General features: G+C 34.8%; 1 long non-coding RNA gene across 1 annotated transcript; it reads left to right on the plus strand.

The window, feature by feature from the left end:
* Positions 1-20341: 20341 nt before the first annotated feature.
* On the plus strand, positions 20342-24041 carry LOC129959626 (uncharacterized). The gene is made up of 3 exons (XR_008783477.1): positions 20342-20541; positions 21355-21412; positions 23984-24041. It is a non-coding gene; the product is annotated as an uncharacterized LOC129959626 (long non-coding RNA).
* The last annotated feature ends 3761 nt before the right edge of the window (positions 24042-27802 follow it).

Genomic DNA, 27802 nt, shown 5'->3' on the forward strand with positions numbered 1-27802 from the left:
TGTTTCTATTTATATACTCCAATCTAAAAAGAAATATTATGTTTTCACCAAAATAGATCTGAGTGAGAGTAAATCCCAAGAATCTCATAAAAAAATAGACTCAAATATTGACAATTTTTAGATGGTGAATAAAAGAAACTGTCAGTATCTGTAAAAAAAACACTAAATAATACTGAATTTCCTTAAATTAAATGTAAAAATTAGTTATTGAATTATTTTGAAGATAAATTAGAGCAATTGTGATTGCCCCCCTGTCGGCATATATATAGGTCTGTCTAATATATATAGGTATCGGGATGCAGGAAGTCCCTCACCGCTCGCTTTCCACCGATCAAGTGAAGAGTCGAAGGTCGTGTTCTTCCCCTTATCTCCGCTGGAATCGGTTTCTCTTCTCGCCACATTGGCATTTTTTCCGCGCTAGTGGTGAGCCGCTACAGGAGCCCCCCACCAGCGACAGTGAGATTTTAGGAGTACCGAAGATTGAACCGAACACGCCATCCGGAGTGGGTGACAGTCTCTGGTCGGGTAACCCTTTCTGGTATCTTTGCTGATGTACTTTGCTGAGTCGGGGACTCTGACGCTGGATGTCGAGTGCTGTCGCAATCGTGCAAAACATAGGCAGGTTTCACACGGTCGATGTTCACTGTGAGTCCTTTCCCATGTTTGTCGATTTTGAAGCTTTTCTCGGTCCTATGGAAAACCCGGAATGGACCCTCATAAGGAGGTGGGAGGCTTTTCCTGTATGCATACGCCCGAAGGAACACATACGTGCACGACCCAAGATCCTTGCTTACAAACACTGTCTGTGGATCGTGTAGTTGTGGTTTAGGAGGCAATAGCCGCTGCATTATCTCTCTCAGTTTCCTCACAAAGGTAGATAGATCGGGACTGTCCACTGTTGGACTTAAAATTCCCCTGGAAATCTAATGGGAGCACCATATAACATCTCTGCAATTGTCGCTTCCAGATCCTCCTTCCATGTTGTTCTGAATCTCAAGAGGATTGTCAGCAATGCTAAGGACCATTGCACTTTTCCATGTGCCATGATGGCTTCTTTTAGTTATCGGTGGAATCTTTCGACTTGTCCATTCGCAGCCGGATGGTATGGTGTTGTGCGCTGCCGAGAAGTACCCAGGAACTTGGTTAGGGCTTGAAAAAGTGCAGACTCAAGTTGTGTACCTTGGTCCGTTGTTAATCTGAGTGGTGGACCAAATCTGGCTATCCATCCCGAGTAAAAAGCTGTTGCTATCGTGTGAGCCGATATATTCACCAAAGGTAATGCCTCTGGCCATTTAGAAAAGCGATCGACGCAGGGAAGGCAAAATCTAAAGCTTTCGGAAGGGGGAAAAGGTCCCACTATATCAATGTGAACATGCACAAATCTAGCACTAGGAGGTACAAAACCACCATGTTAGCTTCTAGTATGCCGTGATACTTTTGCTTGTTGACACTGTAAGCATGTAGAGCCCATAGCGTCACGTCGGCTCTCAGGGAAGGCCAAACATATCTTTCACTGATCATCTATACCGATGCGCGTATACCTGGATGTGACAGTGCATGTAAATATCTAAAAATCTCACGCCTAAAATTCTCTGGTACGAATGGGCGGATCCGACTAAGGGACACATCACAATGCAAGGTTACTGGAGGCTCACCTACAGGAAGAGGTTGCAACACCAATGAAGTTGCGTTTGAAGACAGAATCTCTCGCATCTCGGGATCCGTCTGTTGCTCCTCAGCCTTCTTTCGGAAATCAATTGCAGTTGGCGTTTCAATTGTAGAGATGTTTATCCTTGAAAGCGCATCTCCAACCACATTTTCAGCTCCTTTTAAGTGACGGATGTCAGTTGTGAATTGGCCAATGAAATCTAGCTGCCTCAGCTGTCGAGGTGAGCATTTGTCTTCTTTTTGCCGAAAGCAAACGTCAACGGTTTGTGGTCGGTAAATAGGATGAAATTTCGACCTTCCACCATGTGGCGAAAATATTTAATGGCCATGTAGGCTGCTAGAAGCTCTCTGTCGTACTCGCTGTATTTCTGTTGGGCAGGAGAAAGTGATTTGGAATAAAATGCAAGGGGTTACCAGCCAGTACTAACCTTCTGTTGGAGAGTAGCACCCACGGCATTGTCTGAGGCATCCACTACTATGGCAATCGTCGTATTAGCAGAAGGGTAGAATAAAACCGTAGCCTGCGCCAAATCCTGTTTACACCTTTCAAATGCATTTCTGGCTTCCTCCGTCCAGAGCATACGTGTTTTGTTATTCTTCTTGGCTCCCTTTAAGAAGGCATTCAGAACCGCCCGCGTTCTAGCTGTCTGTGGCACGAAACGCCTATAGAAATTAATGAGTGCCAGGAATCTATGGAGCTCTTTCGCCGTATTTGGTTCAGGAAATTCCGTAATAGCTGATACCTTTTCTGGGAGTGGGATAATGCCATCAGGCGTAACAATGTGGCTCAGAAATTTTACGGATGATTACCCCGGGACACACTTGGAAGCATTTAGCCGCACGCCGTACTCCTCTAAGCGCCGGAATACTTTCTTCAGGTGTTCCAAATGCTGGCTATTGCTTTCTGATGCGACCAGGACGTCGTCGAAATATGGCACACAAAAGTCCATACCACTCAAGACTTGGTGAATGAATCTTTGGAATGTGGCAGCAGTGTTGGAAAGTTCAAACGGCATGTACAAAAATTCAAAAAGTCCAAAGGGCGTGGCAACGACTATCTTTAGAACGTCCTCTTCTTGCACTGGAATCTGATGATAGGCCTTTGTAAGATCCAGAGTTGAGAAGATCTTTTTCCCTTCGAGCACCTGCAAGCAGTCTTGGATATGTGGCGCTGGAAAGCGATCTGGAATTGTCACACTATTCAGCTTTCTGAAGTCTCCACACGGACGCCAGTCTCTATTGCTTTTGGGAACCATGTGAAGAGGTGAGGCCCAGCAGCTTTTCGAAGGCCTACAAACCCTTGTTGCCACCAGAAATTCTAACTCCTGCTTCGCACCCCTTAGCTTGTCAATGGGGAGTCTTTGCGGTCTTGAGAATACTGGCGGTCCCGTAGTTTGAATGCAGTGCTTGATGTCGTGTTTAGCCTGGTGCATCGAACTAGCTTCAGTAAGAGATGGAAACTCAGACAGTAGTTGATGGAACTCTGTATCTCCCTTGATTGTTTTGATGTTGGCCCTCTGACCACTCTTCATTATTCCTCGTGACTGAAGTTTCGTAAGAGGGTCGATTAAGCATCCTTGGCGAACGTCGACTAACAGTCCAAAGTGGCTAAGAAAATCTGCACCAATAATTGGTTGTGAAACTGCTGCAATTACAAAAGGCCAACGGAAAGCTCTACGCAGGCCTAAATCTAACTTGAGGATAAGCTGACCAAAGGTAGGTATTTCAGTGCCATTTGCTGCAAAAAGTTGAAGTTTCGCCTTTTCAGAGCGTTGTTTTGACGACGAGGGTGGAATAACTGATATATGTGCACCTGTATCAATCAGAAATTTTGATCTATCAGACATGTACAAACGGTGAATTTCAGTTGAGCCGTCACCCGACGGTCCGAGTGACGGCCGTTTTAGTTTTCCCCTGAGAAAGAGCAAGGTGGTTTTCACTGCTAAGCTCTCCGCTTGATACGCTGGTGATACCAGCAGTGGGAAGGATTTCCCTCTTCTCTGTTAGCCTCTCTCTGGCAAAATCGTCTACCAGGTTCTCTGGAACGGGACCTAGAACGTGCCTCTAGGCGAGATAGGCGAGATGAAATCTCCATCAGAGTGGCTTGCATGGATAATGGATCCTCTAATGACACAGCCTGGATCGAAATAGTATCTGTTGCTGCTGCCATGATTCCGTCGGCCATCTAAGCTAATCGCTCCAATTTGTCGTTGGTGATAGCCAAGATCTGCTGCACGTGGGTAAGCAGCCATTGAATAAACAAGAACTTCAATACCTCCTCGCTGATCTTATTGCCGGCCTTATTCCTCATTTCTACCAACAATCGGGAAGGTTTTCTATCCCCGAGCTGCATCCTTTAACTATTGCTCCTCACTTTGTGCGTACTGAGAACACAATCTCCTTCGCAGTGCTTCGTAGGGTCTTTCTGCCGGTGGATCTTGCATAATGTCGCCGACAACCTCCAATTCTTCTGGCTGCAAAACCGACACAATATGGTGAAATTTCGTAATTTCAGTTGTCACACCGGTGAGAATGAATTGTCTCTCCATTTGCTTGCACCATAGTTGCGGATTAGCACGCCAAAATGGAGGGGCTTTGACTGCGACACGTGCTATATTTCCACTTGCTTCGTTCTGCATAATTAATCTCGATAAGCAATAAAAATAACGAGGAATTTTGTACGAGCAGAGTTTAAGGATATCGCTACACAAAACTTTAGTCATTTTTCTGTTAAAATCGTTCGGATGGTGATTTATTTTCACAAGAAGCACATGTTCGTTCAAGTCCAAAAGTCACCAATATCGGGATGCAAGAAGTCGCTCACCGTTAGCTTTCCACCGATCAAGTGAAGGGTCCAAGGTCGTGTTCTTCCCCTTATCTCCGCTGGAACCGGTTTCTGTTCTTCTCGCCGCGTTGGCATTTTTTCCGCGCTAGTGGTGAGCCGCTACAGGAGCCCCCCACCAGCGACAGTGAGATTTTAGGAGTACCGAAGATTGAACCGAACACGCCATCCGGAGTGGGTGACAGTCTCTGGTCGGGTAACCCTTTCTGGTATCTCTGCTGATGTACTTTGCTGAGTCGGGGACTCTGACGCTGGATGTCGAGTGCTGTCGCAATCGTGCAAAACATAGGCAGGTTTCACACGGTCGATGTTCACTGTGAGTCCTTTCCCATGTTTGTCGATTTTGAAGCTTTTCTCGGTCCTATGGAAAACCCGGAATGGACCCTCATAAGGAGGTGGGAGGCTTTTCCTGTATGCATACGCCCGAAGGAACACATACGTGCACGACCCAAGATCCTTGCTTACAAACACTGTCTGTGGATCGTGTAGTTGTGCATTCATGCGTGTGTGTATGTGTATGTAATGTATTTTGGTTGAAGCAGAATGCAGGTTTGACAAGCAGTGGAAAGATTATGTATTTTTAATTTCGTTTTATTCTCTTCCTGGAGACAGCCATGATTTATTTACAAAAAGGCGCACCGACACAATAGCAGAAGTAAGAAAAAGCGCGAAACAAATGATCACTAGTCTTATATAACATGGGATTTCCGGCCACATGTCAATTCCATACACGTGTTGACCTTTGTCAAGGGCAACGAAGGGATCACTTTCTTTTGATACGTAGAAGTGATTGCTCAGTAATTTTTACACAGCTTCAGTTGACTTAAGTAAACAGAAAGTGGAATTTTAGCAGGAAATAAGAGAATGAAATTACTATGGGCTAAATTAAGATCAAGCTTTGGAAATTAATTTGGTTTAAATAAAGAGTTTAAATTATATATATATATATGTAATGATATTTTAAACTCTAATTTCAATTTAATTAATTTCCAAGGTTTTATCTTAATTTAGCCCATAGTACCTTCATTCTAAAATATTCTTTTATTTCCTGATCCAACTCCACTGCCTCTACTTAATTAATTCAAGAGAAGCTTTGTAAAATTGCTGAATCGGCTAAAAGTCTAACTTTCTCACACTCCGAGTGAAGGGACAAAATACCGCTGACGATACAAATTCTTTTTTTAAAAGATCCCTGTGTTTCCCTTACCTCGTCGACGTGTGTAGCAAAAATCCCTATTGGAAGAAATATTTTCTTTCGATATAATATCAGGGGAAAATGTAAGTAAAGAAATGTACTCCCTAAAGAAAAGAAATGTACTGGAAAGAAATATTTTGCCTATCAAAATCTCAGGTTATATAAGACCAGGGATAAAATGTTCAAGAGCATTTTCCCTCATTTCTTTCTGTGCCGTTCTGTGTTGTGTGTGTTGTTCGTCGCTCCTGCTTGCGACGAGCAACACACAATATATATATATATATATATTAAAAAAATACCACTTAACAAGTTAATTAATCTCTAAATTTAGTTTCAAATATTCTTGTTTTAATATTGCTATGTGGAGTGATGTAAAATACCTTTGTATCTATTTTTAGCACATTTAAAATGCAGGCATAGCCGTGATTTCTATATAATATAAATATATATAGAATACGTATTTATAGAATGTATCGAATTACAATAATTTAATAAAAAGAAAACTAGTAATATGAGAATCTTTGAAATTCTATAACATTCAAAAAAATCAATAAGAAAGAACAAAAATGCAATTTTATTGCATGTATCCTACATAATATATGCTGTCTAAAAATAACCTTTTTGAAACGAAATTAAAAAATAAAATGTCGAGTTTGGTTTTAAAATGACAAAAGAGCCGAGAATAGAAAATAGAATGTAAGATACAATGGTTTGTAATTTTTTTTTTGATTTATAAATCAAATTACCAGATAGTTTTTATAAATTCAAGAATAATTTTTTTAATAATCGAGTATAAAAATTTTTTAACCCGCCACAGACTATGAACTTTGTTTCTGGAGCATAAGCTTAAGAAAAACTCTGTACCCTTCACATTATCAAATATTGCTGATAAGTTAAGTTCTAAGTTCTTAAATATAAATTATTCTGAAAGTATATCATTCATATTACTTTCAACAAAGGTATCTTTGTAACCCGATTTCAACAGCAAGGATTGTGAATTACATTGTAGCTGAATTTGTTGAATATAATGGGGTCAATTCACGGTCACGTGTCAGGTACCAAACAAACCGCTTCTGTTCAATTTTCAACTGTTCTGCGCATGTCTGCCGATATCGTTGACGAAACCATTGTTTAGTAAATATTACGCTAACCGATCAATTATTTAAAACTTCTGATTTTTTTTAAAGATATTATTTTGAATTATTTTCTCCAAATTTTCTTACATATATAATTTTATTTCTTATATTAAAATTTTAATTAGTATTTTCAATGGAATTATTATTTTTGCATAATTAATTAACATCGCTTTTTAATTCGTTTGGTGCCGCTTTATTTTTTCCTCCCCCATCTTTTATCCGAAGGATACATTTTGACAAATGACTATGGCAGTATTTTTGAAAAATTACATATGTTCTTTCTTACATATTATTTAAATAGTATTGAATGTTGAATCTTATGAATATAGTTCACCCAGTTAGTTCTTTTTAAAAATAATTATTACTCTTAGATAAGTTAATATTTTAAAGCTTACTAATAAAATTATTATATTTTTTTCTTATGTAATTACTTTTATAAATATTGAGACTTTGATGTTTTCAGTTTGCTCAGAGGAAAGAACATTTAACTCAAATTAGTATATATTGAATAAATTATGTTTACAATTTCAAATTATGAAATATAAAAGGTATGGATACCTTTTTTTAAATCTATGCAACTTATGAATAAATAATTTCATTTTAATTTGTAGAAATCATTAAAGGAAAACTAACAAAATCACGCTTTCATAATTTTTATTTACACATTACAAATATATATATAGAGAGAGAGATATATCTATATAAAATATATGTGATAATTATTTGAAAAAATATGATAAAATGTATGTTTCAATGTACTCACTAATTCAAAAAACTAAAAAAAACTCTTTACTATTTATCAACATTGATTTTTCTAGACACTTAGAAATAATATAAACACAGTATGACAAGAATGTCAATGTAAATGGTGAAATCAATTTTATTTAACAGAAACATTCTAGATACTAAAGAACAGTTTTTTTTTAATCACTAATAAAAACATAATGGTGAACAATATACTTTTAAAGCATAACATATATGAAATTTTTTTAAATGCTAAAGTTACATTGATAAAAATTACATTGAATTATTATCATAAAATAAAACAAAAACATACAATACAGTAAATTTAGAAACAAGAATAAGGTCATGATATATATACACACAGAGAGAGAGAGGTTAAATAGGATATAAAGAGGAGTTGAAAGAAACACTTTTATGCTTTCACAGAATTTTATAATTCAAAATTGATAGGTTAAAGAAATAGAAAAAAAATGGAACATGCATGTAACAATGAAGTTGGGAATAAAAATTATATAATAAATGCTGATATGAAAATTGATTTTCAATGAAAAGACCTTTATTTATTAAAACAGAAATCACTGAGGTTCACAGTGTTATAATAGCATATTATGATAACAGTCAATTTCAGTTTAAATACAAGAAACTATTGACATTTCATTTTTAACAATAGAAAAGTTGTTTGATATAAATTCACTTTGAATCCATCACAAATCTGCAAATGTAATTAGAAAAGTAGTAATATTCACTTCCACCTAAGTTTAGCATTATAGCAGTTGTTATTTTTGCAACAGGAGTTCGTTTACTTACATTAATTAAATTTAGATAAGATTTTGTAAAAAAATGCAATTTAATATTCATGTAAACATTTTAAAACCTTCAAAGCATATTTACAATTATCAGAAATTTCATCAAATGTGAATAAAGTAAATTAGAAATGCACTCACGATTTTGTTTGATTGTTTTTGACGGCAAATCGCTTACGGATTTCTTTTTCTTCGAAGAGTTTTTCTAACAAATTACTGGAATAGCTATATTTAATATATGGACACACACTTAATGAATTCTTTAAAATGATCGGAGCATATCACCGACTTCGAAGGCTTGAAAAAATCTATACCAAAGCTATCAACCCAAGTCAGGATTGTTGAAAGGAAAATAAGAAAACATTTTATCATGACAGTCACTCTTGTGTTTCGTATTAAAGCATGCAACCATCAGCACACCAGTATTTCCTCTGTTAACACATAATAAGAGGAAAGAAAATGACTCAAAAATTATAACTTCAAATGTAAACAAAAAATCCGCTTCATACTTGGCGGAGAACTTTAATGGCAGACTGATCGACGAAAGCGGTGCGGATGAAACTTAAATGCCATGTGCAAGAAGGACATGACATGTGACTTTTACGTCGCATGAACTGACCCCATTGACAAATAATCAAATCAGGGTTATCAAAATAATGGAAACACTTGTGAATAAAAGTGACACTTTTGAATGTGCTTCGTGAGCATTAAAATATAATAATATCCACCAGTGTTTTTTAAAAGTAGCACTATATATACCGGGTGTTTCAAAAATGACCGGTATATTTGAAAAATCAATAAAAACTAAACGGCCAGCGATATAAATACACCGTTTATTGCAATATGCTTGGGACAACAGTAAATTTTCAGGCAGACAAACTTGCGAAATTAGTTACAATTTTCAACAACAAATGGCGCTGCAGTCTGGAAAAAATCTAAACTACGATATTTTCCAAATATCCACCATGCGCAGAAATAACATGGCGTAGTCTCAGAATGAAATGAGCAGAAACCTGTGTAAACATCTCAGGCGGGATGGCTTCAAATGCAGAACAGATGTATTGCTTCAGTTGTTCAATTGTTTCTGGATTGTGGCGGTTCACCTGGTCTTTCAAGTGTCCCCACAGAAAGAAGTCACAGGGTTCATGTTTGGCGAATAGAGAGGCCAATCCACGCCGCTTCCTGCATGTGTGGGATAGTCCGATCATCGAAATGTTCTTTCAGGAAATTAAAGACGTCGGCCGTGCGATGTGGCCGGGCACCATCTTGCATAAACCACGAGGTGCTCGCAGTGTCCTCTAAAGAATTTTGCACCTCCAGAAATTCACGAAGAATGTCCCAATAGCGTGGTGCAGTAATCATTGCGGATCTGAAAAATGGGTCAATGAGTCCTTTGGAAGAAATGGCGGCCCAAATCATTACTTTTTTCGAATGCACGGACGATGGGACTACAACATGGGGGTTTTCGGTTCCCCATATGCCCCAATACTGTTTATTGACGAAGCCGCCCAGGTAAAAATAAGCTTCTTCAGTAAACCAAATGCTGCTCGTATGGGTATCGCCGCCATCAATCCGTTGCACCATATCGTTAGCGAATGTCTCTCGTGCATTCATGGAAGCAGCGCTGAGGGGTTGCCGAGTTTGAATTTTGTATGGATAGAGGTGTAAACTCTGGCGCATGAGACGATACGTGGACGTTGGCTTTATTTGGACCGCAGCTACAACACGGCGAATGGAAACACGAGGCCGCTGTTGGATCACCTGTTGCACAATTTGAGCATTGCCCTCTGTGGTTGCCGTACGCGGTCGCCCTATCTTTCTAGCACGTTCATTCTTCACGTTCCCAGTGCGTTGAAATTTTTCAAACAGATCCTTTATTGTATCGCTTTTCGGTCCTTTGGTTACATTAAACTTTCGTTGAAAACTTCGTCTTGTTGCAACAACACTGTGTTCTAAGCGGTGGAATTCTAACACCAGAAAAATTCTCTGTTCTAAGGAATAAACCATTTTTTCACAACAAACTTGCAATCTGTGAACAGCACACGCTTAAAGCAGAAAGATGACTTACAGAATGGCGAACTCACAGACTGCGTTTTCTTCTATATCTATCAAATTGCTTGCAGCTCCATCTGTTGTTGTAAATTGTAACTAATTTCGCAAGTTTGTCTGCTTGAAAATTTACTGTTGTCCCAAGCATATTGCAACAAACGGTATATTTCTATCGCTGCCCGTTTAGTTTTTATTTATTTTTGAAATATACCGGTCATTTTTGAAACACCCGGAATATATATATATATTTAAAAAAATCACCGTTTCCTTTCGCTTTCTAAAGTAAAAAAGAAAAACAATATCCCGCCGGAAATACATTCAACTTTATTCCATTTTGGGATTGAACTACAAGTTGCCATAAGCAAAACGGGACATCTTAAAACTTTTCTTAAATAACGTTGCCATTCTAATAAAAAATGAAATAATAATAATGAATAATGAAATGATTAATGCTATATTTTATAGCATTTTATGTGAAAAGAAGTAATAGATATAACAGTGAAGTCTAATACACACAAACAAACAAAAAAATGAAACAAATAAGAGATAATATCAATATAGACACTCAAAACTTTAGCAGCGCTCGCACTTTCCTGTGACGAAATTCGGAACTAAATGTAACAAAATTCGTAACTATTCACATGATAGAGGATCTCAAATATCTGACGCAATTGTTTCATTTCTGGTGTAATGTTTTTTACGTTGAAGATTTAATTTTCATCATTGGAAAACTACTCAGCATTTTATTTAACAATGTTAATTAACATTTGAATTTTTTTATTGTCATGGCTTGAGAACAATATAAGAAATTTTATGTTTTTATTTCAATTGCTTTAGGTGTTTAATTAAATTCCAAATCTCAGTTTTTGAAATAACTATAGTTATCACTTTGTTTTTTAGCATTTTTATTGATGCGTAACCTTGTTTTGTTTAAAAGAAAAGGAAGCACTGCTTCGAATACTTGGTTGAAACCTCACTGCTGTCTGAGATGGTACACTACTCTGCAAATTTCTTTTCTATCACATTGCGAAGATGTTTGATTCTTCATTAACTGGACGGTAGATTTAACTTTGAAAAGGCCCACATAAACTGTAAATCTTCTATATGGAAAATTTAGAGTTTACGTTTTGTGTTAAAAATTTTCAAATATCTCACATTCCCATTAAGTCACTGTAGCTTTCTAAAGAATTTAATGCAGCTGAATTTCGGTCCCTTTTAAAAGAAGTACGAAACTTATTTGAGAAAGGAATTCGTAAAAAAACCCTGCCTCAACTTCCACAGGAGTAGGAAATCAGATCTTCGCCAGTCCTCTATACATGGAGGATATTTAAGGAAATCAAATTTGCTACCTGGAAACTAAATGTCACAAAGCCTATTCCCGGTAAGAAAAGTAGCCAGACTAATGACAAAATGTACCGTGTGGTGAAAGCTTATAAGCCAGTTAACAGCTACGCTCCCTGAGCAATTGCTTTTGTATTGTGGTAATGTTACTGGGATACGAACCACAAGGTCCCAGGTTCTATCCTCGCTGATTCCAATTCGCCACACCATGTCAACCATCCTGGAGGAGGCGTGGCTATGCTTACGGGTTCGTTTAATAAGTAAAAGTGACGAAGTTGTCATCTTTTCAGTGCATGCGTAAGAATTGAGAGTTTGTATATATATCTATATAAAAAATAAGAAAAGGTCACTTCTTCAGTAGACAAGACTGTTATTTCAAGAAAAAAAAATCTCTAAGGGATCCATTTGGCTTTACTAAGATGAAGTCATCACTAGTAAAGCCAAATGGATGATTGATATTATTATGAATTTAATAAGGAATTTTTCTTTTCAAAAGAATAATTGGAAAGTAAAATAAATTGAAATTTTACACGCCGGGGAGAAGATTTCGATGATTTAATTCGAGATAGAAATTTTGGTACTCAGTTTATACCAATTTAGTTTATAATCAAGTGATTAATTCAAACAATAAAATAACTCATAGTCCACTATTTAAGGAAAATAAAAATAAATTTCTTGAATGGCAGACTGTATAATTTCCTTAAAAAAATTAATGAATAAAACATGCGAAAAAAAAAGAAGAAAGGCACAGATCGTAAAAGAAACAATTGAATGTCGATTTTTAATCAATATCTAATAATTTTTACATCAACTTTGATAAAACTTTATCGATTAAATTATTCATAGACAAGAAACAAAGTTTTTAAAACTAAAAATTTCAGCAAACTCAATTAATTTAGAACAATAATTTTCGATGATAATAAAATAATATTTTTGATTATACTAATAATTATATGTATTATTTAAATACTTGTTTTGTATGACTCTGAAAAGAAACATCAAACATTTTCATTTATTAATTACCGATTGGTGCAATATTTTTTATGAAATAGCGTAGAAGATGAAGGTAAGCATATGAAAGTGTAACCTGCAACATATTTTAAAACTCTCCAGATAAATAAATAATTCAAGATATTCTATTGTTCCAATAATTTTTAAAAACCAAGCTTTTACTTCAGAAATATAAAAAAAATTTATTTCGAAATTACCCCAAAGTTAGGACATTTACATTTGTGACTTTTTTTAGGAGGGTGGTTTTTATTTACTAAGGAAACATTACAATGTCTTTCAGATAATCGGGTAAAAAGTAATTTTAAAGTAAAGGTAAAAGTACGGAAAGTTTGCAAAATAATCTGAGTATTGGACTTAAGAATACTAATAAACTATATACTCAGTGTCCTGTCTAATAAAAAACATTCTTTTAAATTAAATCTTATTTTGAAACTAAATAAGCCAGCTGGAGTGATTTATTAGCATGCTTGCTGAAGTTTTCTCTTAATATTGCAACACAGCTAGCCACACGTCTCCGTGGCTCGTTGATAAGACATCGGACTGTGGGCAAAGAGATTGCTGGTTCGATCCTCGGGAAAAAATTTGTTATTTATTAATTTATTTTCCTTTCAGTTCTTCCAGAAGTTTCTGGAACATTCAATTATTATGATTTCCTTAATCCTTGTACGTCATTTCCTCTTTAGTTAGTTCTAGGAATGTTCTAGAACATTCTACATGTATATATAAGAGCTTGATTTGTAGTAACCGAGGTCTTTGGTTTACTTTAAATAAAGTGATATTGTTCAAAAGTGTTCTCTTCTTAAGCCTATAAACGTGACAAGTTTGGGGGGAGGCGCCGGGTAACTTCTCAGTCTGGAAGCGGAAGAAATACGGCGAAGCCGCAGACTCTTAAATCTTCCTCCGGAATTTGGACCTTTCGTTGTTGCCCCACGAAAACTACCCAATCGCACGGAAATGCCGGGAGGAGAAGAGAAACCTCAACCTATTCTGATTTCTCCTGCCCTAATAAGGGAGCCTAAAAAGCTAACAATTTTTACAGGGGATCCTGGACAAGATCCGACCAAATGGATGAAAGAATACCTTAGAGTATCGAAATTTAATCAATGGGATGACACACTTTGCTTAGCTAATGTATATTTTTTCCTGGATGGGACCGCCCGGACTTGGTTTGATAATAACGAAGATAAACTGAACTCGTGGGCCGAATTTCAAGAAGAACTGACAAAAACCTTTGGTGACATCCAACTGTATACAAGGCGAGCAAAAGATCGTCTGAAAGGCCGAGCGCAAAATACTGGTGAAGCTACACAATCCTACATTCAAGACGTACTGGGACTTTGCAACCAAATAGATCCAAACATGTCCGACGAAGAAAAAGTGTCCCACCTTATGAAAGGAGTCGCAGAAGATGTGTACCAGGCACTGTTACCTAAAGAGGTAAAAACGACAGTCGATTTCGTTAAATGTTGCCAGTACATCGAGGAAATGCAACAAAAAAGAATTAGACGTCAGAAGTTTTCTCGTTTACCCAATGTTATTCCCATAGCTTCCGTGGACGAGGAGCAACCGTTAACATCGCTGATACGCAAAATTGTTCGGGAAGAAATACAAAGAATGACTGCACCACAAGTCGAAAGCCAATATTCCGAACTACAATCCATCGAAAGCATCGTAAGAGAGGAAATCGAGCAATCGTTGGCTTCTATATCTCGTGAAAACTTGGGAAGAGTCGCTCAAGCACCTAAACGCCGCATGCAACCAATATATAGTAGGCCTGCCCAGACTTCATGGCCTCAACAGAACCAGATGCCGAGGAAAACCGACGTATGGCGTACCACCGACAATCGGCCAGTCTGTTTCCATTGCGGCCGCCCAGGTCACGTAGTACGCTATTGCAGAGATAAAAGATCTTCATTTGTTGACCAATTCAGGAACGACAGACGTGACGCTACATCTTACCGGACATACAATCGCACCGCTGACATCAATCGGGAAACGGGCAGAAATCCTTCACCAAGTCCGAGTCGAGGACGATCACCTACCCGCCGTTATAGATCGCCGTCTCCCTACAGAAGATATAGCCAGTCGCCGAACCGCCGAAATGAGGAAAACTAAGTTCCGCGACCTGTGTTGGAGGTGAGGCCGCGATTTCTCAGAATCCTCCATTTGCCGGTAAATTGCACGGGAATCGCATCGACGTTCTTCTTGACGACCATCCCGGCAAAGCGCTGGTAGACTCTGGTGCATCTTTTTCTGTCGTCTCCGAAGCATACCTGCGGAAAGTCATGTTCAGCGACTCGGAAAACATTATTCTGAAGGTCTCCGACGGTAATTATACAAAGCCGTTAGGAACTTGTGTCTTTCAACTTACCATAAATGACCGAACACAGCCCTACCAGTTCATTGTTATGCCGAATTGCAGCCATGACATCATTTTGGGTTTTGACTTCTTAAAAGCATCACAAGCTGTCTTGGACTGTGGCCGAGCTGAACTCGCGTTTGATGACGTTTTTCAAGAACAGACGGCGCCTCAGACTTTCAACTTGTATGCCGTTTCGGACTTTATTATACCTAGTTGTTCCTTCAAACGTATTATAGTGCAATCATCGGATGTACATGACGCCACTGATTTAGTTGTGGAAGGGAATAAAAGTCTAAGCATCAATCAAGGAATTGCCATTCCCTCCACTATAGCCTCTTTTTTTCTAAAACAAGGGTATGCTCTAGGTGGCCAATGGGCAAACACAAACACGCTACATCCCAAGAGGCATGTGTGTTGGTTACGCTAATTCTTTCAGCACCGACGGCCTAAATACTCTGACCGAAGTGCCTTCATTGGCCGATGTGGAAGTCTCGACGTACACTGACCCAATCGACTGTTCCCAAATGATGGCCGCGACCCTGAGTGCTGAGCAGCGGAAGCAGATGCAAAATCTGCTGCGAAATTTTCAAGATTCATTCCATGGTGGACCACAGCGCCAAAACCGCAAGATCAACGTAAAACACAGGATAAACACCGGAAACCACCCTGCGATCAGCCAACGACCTTATCGGGTATCGCCAGTGGAGCGACGCATAATCAACGACGAAATCGATAAGATGCTGATGCGAGATATTATTCAACCATCGGAGAGTCCATGGTCGTCTCCAGTGGTGATAGTTCGTAAGAAAGATGGAAGCTGGCGTTTCTGCGTGGACTATCGTCGTCTGAACCGAGTTACTAAAAAAGACGTCTATCCCTTACCCAGAATCGACGACATTTTGGATTGCTTGAAAGGAGCTCAATACTTCTCATCGATGGACCTGCACTCGGGGTATTGGCAAATCGAAGTGGACGAGGCAGATAGGGAGAAAACGGCCTTCATCACTAGTGAAGGGCTGTATGAATTCAAGGTAATGCCGTTCGGATTGTGTAACGCACCCGCAACGTTTGAAAGAACTATGGACAATTTATTACGTCACTTAAAGTGGAAGATGTGCCTCTGCTACTTGGACGATATAATTGTATTTTCGAAGACCTTTTCTGAACATTTGCATTGCGTACTTTCTTGCATACAGGAAGCCGGACTTACCTTAAACCCGAAAAAGTGCCATTTCGGAGCCAAGGAGATCAAAATACTTGGACATCTTGTTTCCGGAAAAGGCGTGAAACCTGATCCCGATAAAGTGTCCGCTGTCACCAACTTTCCTACACCGAAGACTGTGCACGATGTAAGAAGTTTCATGGGACTGTGCTCTTATTACAGACGGTTCATCCAAAACTTCTGTTTTCGGGCTAAGCCTCTCCAAGAGCTCTTAAAAGGGGACGCTAAATTCTGCTGAAATAAAGCTCAAATAGACTCGTTCAGAGACCTTAAATCAGCATTGACTTCGCAACCTGTGTTGGCACTTTTCGACGAAGACGCTCCCACCGAACTGCATACCGACGCCAGTGGGTACGGTATTGGAGCTGTCTTAGTCCAGCAGCAAGACGGAAAGGAAAGAGTCATTGCATATGCTTCAAGGACCCTATCCAAAGCGGAGCGAAACTATTCGACCACTGAACGCGAATGCCTTGCAGTTATATGGGAGATAGCAAAATTCCGCCCATATCTCTTTGGGAAGTCCTTTAAAATAATTACGGATCATCACTCGCTATGCTGGTTAGCTAATTTACGAGATCCTTCTGGTCGATTAGCAAGATGGGCTTTGAGGCTTCAGGAATATGACGTCTGTATTGTTCACAAAAGTGGAAAGAAGCATGCCGACGCTGATAGTCTGTCCCGAAATCCTGTGCCTGACGACAACGTGCTGAAAACAGAGACCCTGGCGGCAATGATTGATTTGGTGTCGGAACAACGTCGCGATCCATCACTGGCCCAGCATATCAAGGCTTGCGAGGAGTCGCCAGATTTATCAAGTTCGGGGTTCTCTATAGTGAATGACATACTCTGCAAGAAAAATTTTGACCCATCTGGAAAACAGTGGCTTCCAGTCATTCCTAAGAAAATGCGGTTAGAAATCCTTCGTCATTTTCACGACGAGCCTACAGCTGGATATCTTGGATTTTCAAGGACGTACGATCGTCTTCGGAGGAGGTTCTCCTGGCCCCGACTTTTTCGAAGCGTGTGCCATTACGTAAGGCATTGCAGGGAGTGCCAAAGACGAAAGACGGTTCCTCTGAAGCCACCCGGATACTTGGTTCCCCTACCTCCAACCGAAGTCCCGTTCGAGCGTGTAGGGATGGACCTGCTTGGTCGATTTCCGAAGTCGCAAGAAGGAAATGGGTGGATAATCGTGTGTACGGGTTATCTTACACGATACGCCGTCACAAAAGCCATTCCCACTGCAGAAGCACCAGAAGTAGCAAAGTTCTTCGTGGAAGAGATTCTTCTAACTCACGGAGCCCCTAGAACCATTATCACGGACCGAGGTCAAGTTTTCCAGTCAAAGCTCGTAGCCGAAATTAACAATCAATGCAATATGGTGTATAGGATGACTACCGCCTATCACCCGCAGACGAATGGACTCACGGAACGCTTCAACAAGACGTTAGCGGATATGCTGTCGATGTACGTCGATATCGAACATAAAACATGGGACCTAATTCTGCCGTTCGTCACTTTTGCTTATAATACGGCTAAACAGAGCACCACTGGGTATACTCCATTCTTCCTGACATTTGGGCGGGAAGCCGAAACTACACTCGATACTATGTTCCATCACCCAATCAAGGATACAGGACAAGACTATGTCACGGGGCTAGTAACCCGCGCAGAAGAATCGCGTCAGTTGGCTCGAATCCGCACCTTTGATGCCCAAGAGAAAGACCGTCATTATAATTCAAAACATCGCGCAGTGCTGTATCGCCCTGGTGACTTAGTGTGGATCTTTATTCCTATAAGGAAGGTGGGCCGCTCCGAAAAGCTTCTCAAGAATTATTTCGGTCCGTATGAAGTCCTGCGTCAACTTTCGGAGGTCACTTACGAGGTCCAGGACTTTGATCCAAATTCTAGGAGACGTAAGTCAAAGGACATTGTTCATGTGCTGAGGATGAAGCCCTACTACGCTCCAGAAGCCCAAGAGGATATATTTTCAGATTCCACGACCGTGGGACAGGACATACGGAATCCTGATCTAGACGAAGTGGATTTTCACAAGACTACCCCGCCCTATACCGGACCCATGACAAGATCACGCTCTAAGGACCTTCGTCTATAACATCGAGACGCTGTTCTCTTGAGGAGGAAGCAATGCAACACAGCTAGCCACATGTCTCCGTGGCTCGTTGATAAGACGTTGGACTGCGGGCAAAGAGATTGCTGGTTCGATCCTCGGGAAAAAAATTTGTTATTTATTAATTTATTTTCCTTTCAGTTCTTCCAGAAGTTTCTGGAACATTCAATTATTATGATTTCCTTAATCCTTGTACGTCATTTCCTCTTTAGTTAGTTCTAGGAATGTTCTAGAACATTCTACATGTATATGTAAATGCTTGATTTGTAGTAACCGAGGTCTTTGGTTTACTTTAAATAAAGTGATATTGTTCAAAAGTGTTCTCTTCTTAAGCCTATAAACGTGACAATATTTCACCTTTCCTATTTCATGCCATACTATTTAGATTAGTACAGCACATATAAATTTAATCACATTATACAGAAATAAACAAATATTGAAAGTAAAGAATCTTTTTAACAAAGCAATATCATTTTTAATATTTGCTTATTTTTGTATAATGATTTTGAAATGGTTAACATAATTTGAAGAAGAGTAATGATTTTTTGGTAATCTTCCTTGTATACTTCAGGTAGAACATATACTGATATAAATCTTTAAATAAAGTATTAAATTTTAAATTTAAAAAAAAACACCTCAAATAATCATAAAAATACATTTTTTTTTCTTTTTCTTTTATTGGTTCTTTTATAATATATAACTATCGTTTGATGTAAACATTTTTTTTTCATTTTATATATCATATATTTACATACTATTAAAATTATTTTACTGTCAGTTGTCTTGTCAAAAGCACAAGATTTATCACTTTTGATCCATTTTTTTAAAAAAAATAATCTTTATTATAATAATAATAATAAAGTTGAATGAATGTGTGTGAATTCTCTACAGGCCACATCATTTAACCTACAGTGTCAAATTTGGGACATAATGGAAATTAAGGACAACCAATATCCTGACAAACCAGATATGTCGGCAAAGACATCTGATAAATAAAAAAATTGATCATTTTAAATTCTAACATAATTTTTTTATTGGCTATATTTCTATACTAAACTTAGATGAATAAAATCACAGCTTTTGGCATTTGTACTTTATTTAGATGTGCTTGATTTTACAATGATCAAATTCTGATTATACATTAATATTTAGAGTTCTAAAACATCATCATAAAATGATATGATTTACAAATTTTTTTCAGCAAATAAAAATATTAAAAAGTATTTTTGTTAATAAAAACTAACATTTTCATTTCAAATCATAAAATCTCAGTTTATATATATATATATCAGTAAATATTTATACTGTAAACATATACATGAATAGATCAAAGAATACTCCAGACATTGAGCTGACTATAACTATTGAATAAATAAAAGGTATTTTAAGTTAAAGAAACCAATTTCTGAAATTAGTTCTAAAAAATATCATGTTTCATATTTTATTTCATAGATACGTGTAAAGATTTACATTTTCCTGGATTTAGTTTATTTTGTGAGCCTTTTAGTTTTAGTTTTTTTATAACCTAATAATTCCAGCTTTTGTTGCTTTTGCCGTATTCCGGTATAACTTGGGAGTATTGATTGGTTGATTGATTTTAAATGCAGCTTTGTTTAAAGAATTAAAAAAAAAAAAAAGGCTACAGTATATGAACTTTTTTTTTTTTTTGTTAAAATTGCATTTGTAAGATTATTTCAAACGCACACGTGAAATTTCAATACCAACATAGGTTATATAAGGATTTCCCATATGACTTCCCTTAAATATTTAAAATTTCGCATCATTTTTTAACTTGAAAAATATAATCAAATGAAGTGATGTAAGCTAAGGACGCTTGTTCAAATTTGTCATCGGTTTTAAATTATTATTAATTATTTGAATAGCTTTTATTTTATTGCAACTAATACGAAATAGAATAATAACAATTGACAACTTAATTCTTTCAAATAAATCATTAGTCTTTATATTGAAAATAAATAAACTGACGACGGTTTATTGTTGACAATGAATGTTTTGTGATGTTCTTGAAGAAAAATGGTAATTAATATTTTGTGATGTTAAAAAAGTCGTATGTTAAATTTTGAAATTGTATAGAATTTATTAGATATTGTACAATATCAGGATTTTTCAAACATACTTTATAAATATTAATTATGAATTTTTGGCCATGGCACATTTTGTGCTATATTAAATTTTAAAAAGTTTCAGATTATCAAAAATTTATTAATTAATTCTTAATGGTATATTTTTTTTCTTTTTAGAAGTTTTTATAAGCCTTAATCGAGTTTAATTGAACTTTCCGAATCGTGCGTTTAATGAAATAACCGCACGATTTCAAAGACATGAAAATTTCACTTAGAACATATTGCTGTAATATTAGAGCAAAAATTCTGAGTTAAAATTTAAATAATCACTATAGAATCATCCTGATTTATGAAATATTTTTGATCTTAATTAAATATTTAAGAATATTATTAAAAAAAGCTTCTATCAGCAATCATTTTTATATTAAGCCGAAAAAAATATTAATCGATTAGCATTTATGAGCATCTGTTTTATATTTAAGAATGAATAGTATCGGCAATAAAATGCTAACTAAGTGAATCTACCACTTCATCAGATACAACAACCACTCATTGCTGGATATAATATTCTTTATTGATAAGTAGTACCCATCATGTTTTGAATGTGCTTGAAAAGATACTTTCTTTTGCATCACCCAGATTTTTCTACCACTTTGATTAAAGAGATCATAATGCCATTTATTTAATAGCTGTTGCTGTTTCTTATTATGATTTTAACCTTTAATGGTGATGAATCTTAAAGTTTTATAAAATGTTTCTTTTTCAGAAGGAGATTTTGGATTGGACTAAAAAAATTTCAGATTTATTTTGAATATAGGATGGCGGTAAGTAATAAATTTTTCACAAAATATTAAAAATGTTTGTTGCATTATATTTTCTGTGGCTTTGTGATTTTTTTTAAATCTCGTATATTATGAATAAATTTTTGATTATTTAATTATGGTTTTCTGATTTTTTTTTGGTATTATTATTAAGTAATTGGGGATGAGGAGAGAATTAAAAGTAAAAATTTTCTTTGTTATTAGTTGAGATTTTTTTTCGCTTTTTCTCAAGTATACTTTAAGGAATCCAGTTGTGTTATCTATCAGCAGTAGTTTTACTCATGCTACAGTCATAATTAAATATTTGAAATCTTTTTTTTTTTTTTTTTTTTTTTTTTGTAATTGAAGCCATTTAATTTATTGAAATTTTTAATGCATTCCACTGATATTTCTTCTTTTTACATTCTATTTTATATTCTTTCTATGTTTAACCATGTGTTTTTCTTTATACTCTCCCTGCTTCTCATTCTACTTGTATTTATTGACAGAAAAATTTGTACAAAATGTTTTTGGATATCTTAATTTTGTTAGAGAGAATATTTTTAGTGTTTTGAAAACTCTGTTCACACAAAATTCCTAAACCAAAGGAATTATTTGATGATTTTACATATGAGAGATTCATACATATTTAAGATTCCATGTCATTGATTAAAAAATTTAATGAAGTCTTTATCATTACATACTCTTTCTATGATTTCCTTATATATGTATATATTTATAGTATCACAATTGGAAGCTGTAAAAACCAAATTCTCAGCTTTCAATATCAGCAATTGACAGTAAAATAACAGTAGTTAAACATATTTTGTACAATTTCTTTTGAGATTTAATGAATGTTTTTTCCTGTGTTATATGCCAAGCATATTTATTTTTTGGTTACAGAATTATTAAATACCTTTGAGCACACATAAATTGCAACCTCTCACATTGTAAGGCATTGGTATGAATAGACTTGTATCAGTTATCATTGGAAAATATATTGTTGAATTAATGTTAATAAACATTTGTTTGAAATTGTAATTAAATTGTCAGAATGAATGTTCAAATTAAGTAAATATACTAATTCATCAGATACAACTACTACATTCTGTTCCATATAATATTCCTTATATCGAAATAATAGATAATTATTTCCCCATAATGGTCATAAACAACTATTCCATTGTATGTTGAAACATTGTGAAAGCACTCACAATACAAAAATAAACAACTACAGAGCTTTAAAAATTTTATATTTTAATATTTTCTGAAATTGTTACTTTTTATCAGAGAATGCTAAGTGCTTTCTCAATAAATTAAATCTTATAGGTATTCATTTAAAAATAAGAAAAAAACGAAGCTGTTATGCATGTGTACTTTTCTTTTGTTAGGATATAATTGCTGATTATAAACAGTTTATTCTGCTGTGCATAGAAATAATGCATCTTACTTATTGAATTCTCAACATTTGAGATGATCCAGAATGGTGCACGATATATATATATTCCACTTCAACCTTCAGTAAATTCATTATGTGAAATTATTCTTTTGCTTGATTTGTAAGTTTTCTTCTCCTTTAATAATATGTTTTAAATATTTGTGTGGTAGAGTTTTCTCTGGAATCATCCTTGGAAATAGATTGCTTGAAAAATATTTTAATTTCTGTGTTGTAATCATTGTTAAATATTGTTCTCCATTCCTTCAGAATTCACATACTACACACAAATTATTTTAGTTGCTCTCACTTGAACTGAAATTATTGAATTATTTGAAGTATAGCAAAATAGCTATCTTTAGAAATGTTGTGATGGTTCAAGTTTTCTTTTATTGCACCGACTCTCATTGATCTTTTGTACTTTAGTAAAGGTATGTCTATAAAATGCATATTTTTAAAGTGCAAATTGAAATATCTACCTTTAATGGATTCTACTTAGAATATTCAAATTTCTGCTGTCTTTATTTGTGTTTCTCTCAGTTTCTTGTGAAATGATCTATATAAAGGTGTTAATGGGGATTACAATCCTACTTTTGTTACTTCCTTCAGTATATTTTTTGATTTTATTTGTGAGTTGTGCATTGTACACCTTATGAAATTCTTTATTCCAGAGAAAAATTTGACCCGGATAGATCACGGAACCAAATTGATTGTAAAATTCTTGGAATTTGCCTTTTGATAGGTAATTTGACACCTGTAGGGAGTCCTTTGAACTAAGGTCTTCTCATGGTAAACTTTGCTGTTCCATATTGCAAGAAGTTTTGACTTTTTCGAGTTGCAAGGCATATGAATGATTAGTGTGTATTTGAAATGAATGAAACCTGCCTTTTCTCTTTTATTATTACATTTATAAGCTTCATTTAGTGACTCATTATTAATTTTTGGAATGCTTGCTGCAGTATGTAGCTGGAAAACTGCATACCCATCATGTTTTGAATGTGCTTGAAAAGATACTTTCTTTTGCATCACCCAGATTTTTCTATCACTTTGATTAAAGAGATCATAATGCCATATATTTAATATCTGTTGCTGTTTCTTATTATGATTTTAACCTTTAATGGTGATGAATCTTAAAGTTTTATAAAATGTTTCTTTTTCAGAAGGAGATTTTGGATTGGACTCAAGAAATTTCAGATGTATTTTGAATATAGGATGGCGGTAAGTAATAAATTTTTCACAAAATATTAAAAATGTTTCTTGCCTTATATTTTCTGTGGCTTTGTGATTTTTTTAAATCTCATATATTATGAATAAATTTTTGATTATTTAATTATGGTTTTCTGATTTTTTTTTGTATTATTATTATGTAATTGGGGATGAGGAGAGAATTAAAAGTAGAAATTTTCTTTGTTGTTAGTTGAGATTTTTTTTTCGCATTTTCTCAAGTATACTTTAAGGAATCCAGTTGTGTTATCTATCAGCAGTAGTTTTACTCATGCTACAGTCAGAGTTGACTATTTGAAATCTTTTTTTTTTTGTAATTGAAACCATTTAATTTACTGAAATTTTTAATGCATTCCACTGATATTTCTTCTTTTTACATTGTATTTTATATTCTTTCTATGTTTAACCATGTGTTTTTCTTTATACTCTCTCTGCTTCTAATTCTGCTTGTATTTATTGACAGTAAAATTTGTACATGTTTTTGGATATCTTAATTTTGTAAGAGAGAATATTTTTAGTTTTTTGAAAACTCTGTTCACACCAAATTCCTAAACCAAATGAATTATTTGATATTACATATGAGAGATTCATACATATTTAAGATTCCATGTCATTGATTAAAAAATTTAATGAAGTCTTTATCATTACATACTCTTTCTGTGATTTCCTAATATATATATTTATAGTATCACAATTGGTAGCTGTAAAAACCAAAGTCTCTGCTTTCAGTATCAGCAATTGACAGTAAAATAACAGTATTTAAACATATTTTGTTCAATTTCTTTTGTGATTTGATGAATGTTTTTTCCAGTGTTATATGCCATGCATATTTATTTTTTGGTTACAGAATTATTAAATACTTTTGAACACACATAAATTGCTGCCTCTCACATTGTAAGGCATTGGTATGAATAGACTTGTATCAGTGATCATTGGAAAATATATTGTTGAATTAATGTTAATAAACATTTGTTTTAAGTTGTAATTAAACTGTCAGAATGAATGTTCAAATTAAGTAAATATACTAATTGATCAGATACAACTACTACACTCTGTTCCATATAATATTCCTTATATCTAAATAATAGATAATTATTTCCCTATAATGGTCATAAACAACTACAGAGCTTTAAAAATTTAATATTTTCTAAAATTGTTACTTTTTATCAGAGAATGCTAAGTGCTTTCTCAATAAATTAAATCTTATAGGTATTCATTTAAAAATAAGAAAAAAACGAAGCTGTTATGCATGTGTACTTTTCTTTTGTTAGGATATAATTGCTGATTATAAACAGTTTATTCTGCTGTGCATAGAAATAATGCATCTTACTTATTGAATTCTCAACATTTGAGATGATCCAGAATGGTGCACGATATATATATATATATATTCCACTTCAACCTTCAGTAAATTCATTATGTGAAATTATTCTTTTGCTTGATTTGTAAGTTTTCTTCTCCTTTAATAATATGTTTTAAATATTTGTGTGGTAGAGTTTTCTCTGGAATCATCCTTGGAAATAGATTGCTTGAAAAATATTTTAATTTCTGTGTTGTAATCATTGTTAAATATTGTTCTCCATTCCTTCAGAATTCACATACTACACACAAATTATTTTAGTTGCTCTCACTTCAACTGAAATTATTGAATTATTTGAAGTATAGCAAAATAGCTATCTTTAGAAATGTTGTGATGGTTCAAGTTTTCTTTTATTGCACCGACTCTCATTGATCTTTTGTACTTTAGTAAAGGTATGTCTATAAAATGCATATTTTTAAAGTACAAATTGAAATATCTACCTTTAATGGATTCTCCTTAGAATATTCAAATTTCTGCTGTCTTTATTTGTGTTTCTCTCAGTTTCTTGTGAAATGATCTATATAAAGGTGTTAATGGGGATTACAATCCTACTTTTGTTACTTCCTTCAGTATATTTTTTGATTTTATTTGTGAGTTGTGCATTGTACACCTTATGAAATTCTTTATTCCAGAGAAAAATTTGACCCGGATAGATCACGGAACCAAATTGATTGTAAAATTCTTGGAATTTGCCTTTTGATAGGTAATTTGACACCTGTAGGGAGTCCTTTGAACTAAGGTCTTCTCATGGTAAACTTTGCTGTTCCATATTGCAAGAAGTTTTGACTTTTTCGAGTTGCAAGGCATATGAATGATTAGTGTGCATTTGAAATGAATGAAACCTGCCTTTTCTCTTTTATTATTACATTTATAAGCTTCATTTAGTGACTCATTATTAATTTTTGGAATGCTTGCTGCAGTATGTAGCTGGAAAACTGCATACCCATCATGGTTTGAATGTGCTTGAAAAGATACTTTCTTTTGCATCACCCAGATTTTTCTATCACTTTGATTAAAGAGATCATAATGCCATATATTTAATATCTGTTGCTGTTTCTTATTATGATTTTAACCTTTAATGGTGATGAATTTTAAAGTTTTATAAAATGTTTCTTTTTCAGAAGGAGATTTTGGATTGGACTCAAGAAATTTCAGATGTATTTTGAATATAGGATGGCGGTAAGTAATAAATTTTTCACAAAATATTAAAAATGTTTCTTGCCTTATATTTTCTGTGGCTTTGTGATTTTTTTAAATCTCATATATTATGAATAAATTTTTGATTATTTAATTATGGTTTTCTGATTTTTTTTGTATTATTATTATGTAATTGGGGATGAGGAGAGAATTAAAAGTAGAAATTTTCTTTGTTGTTAGTTGAGATTTTTTTTTCGCATTTTCTCAAGTATACTTTAAGGAATCCAGTTGTGTTATCTATCAGCAGTAGTTTTACTCATGCTACAGTCAGAGTTGACTATTTGAAATCTTTTTTTTGTAATTGAAACCATTTAATTTACTGAAATTTTTAATGCATTCCACTGATATTTCTTCTTTTTACATTGTATTTTATATTCTTTCTATGTTTAACCATGTGTTTTTCTTTATACTCTCTCTGCTTCTAATTCTGCTTGTATTTATTGACAGTAAAATTTGTACATGTTTTTGGATATCTTAATTTTGTAAGAGAGAATATTTTTAGTTTTTTGAAAACTCTGTTCACACCAAATTCCTAAACCAAATGAATTATTTGATATTACTTATGAGAGATTCATTCATATTTAAGATTCCATGTCATTGATTAAAAAATTTAATGAAGTCTTTATCATTACATACTCTTTCTGTGATTTCCTAATATATATATTTATAGTATCACAATTGGTAGCTGTAAAAACCAAATTCTCAGCTTTCAGTATCAGCAATTGACAGTAAAATAACAGTAATTAAACATATTTTGTTCAATTTCTTTTGTGATTTGATGAATGTTTTTTCCAGTGTTATATGCCATGCATATTTATTTTTTGGTTACAGAATTATTAAATACTTTTGAACACACATAAATTGCTGCCTCTCACATTGTAAGGCATTGGTATGAATAGACATGTATCAGTGATCATTGGAAAATATATTGTTGAATTAATGTTAATAAACATTTGTTTTAAGTTGTAATTAAACTGTCAGAATGAATGTTCAAATTAAATAAATATACTAATTCATCAGATACAACTACTACACTCTGTTCCATATAATATTCCTTATATCTAAATAATAGATAATTATTTCCCTATAATGGTCATAAACAACTACAGAGCTTTAAAAATTTTATATTTTAATATTTTCTAAAATTGTTACTTTTTATCAGAGAATGCTAAGTGCTTTCTCAATAAATTAAATCTTA

Source organism: Argiope bruennichi, chromosome X2, assembly GCF_947563725.1.
Source record: "Argiope bruennichi chromosome X2, qqArgBrue1.1, whole genome shotgun sequence".
NCBI lineage: Eukaryota > Metazoa > Arthropoda > Arachnida > Araneae > Araneidae > Argiope > Argiope bruennichi.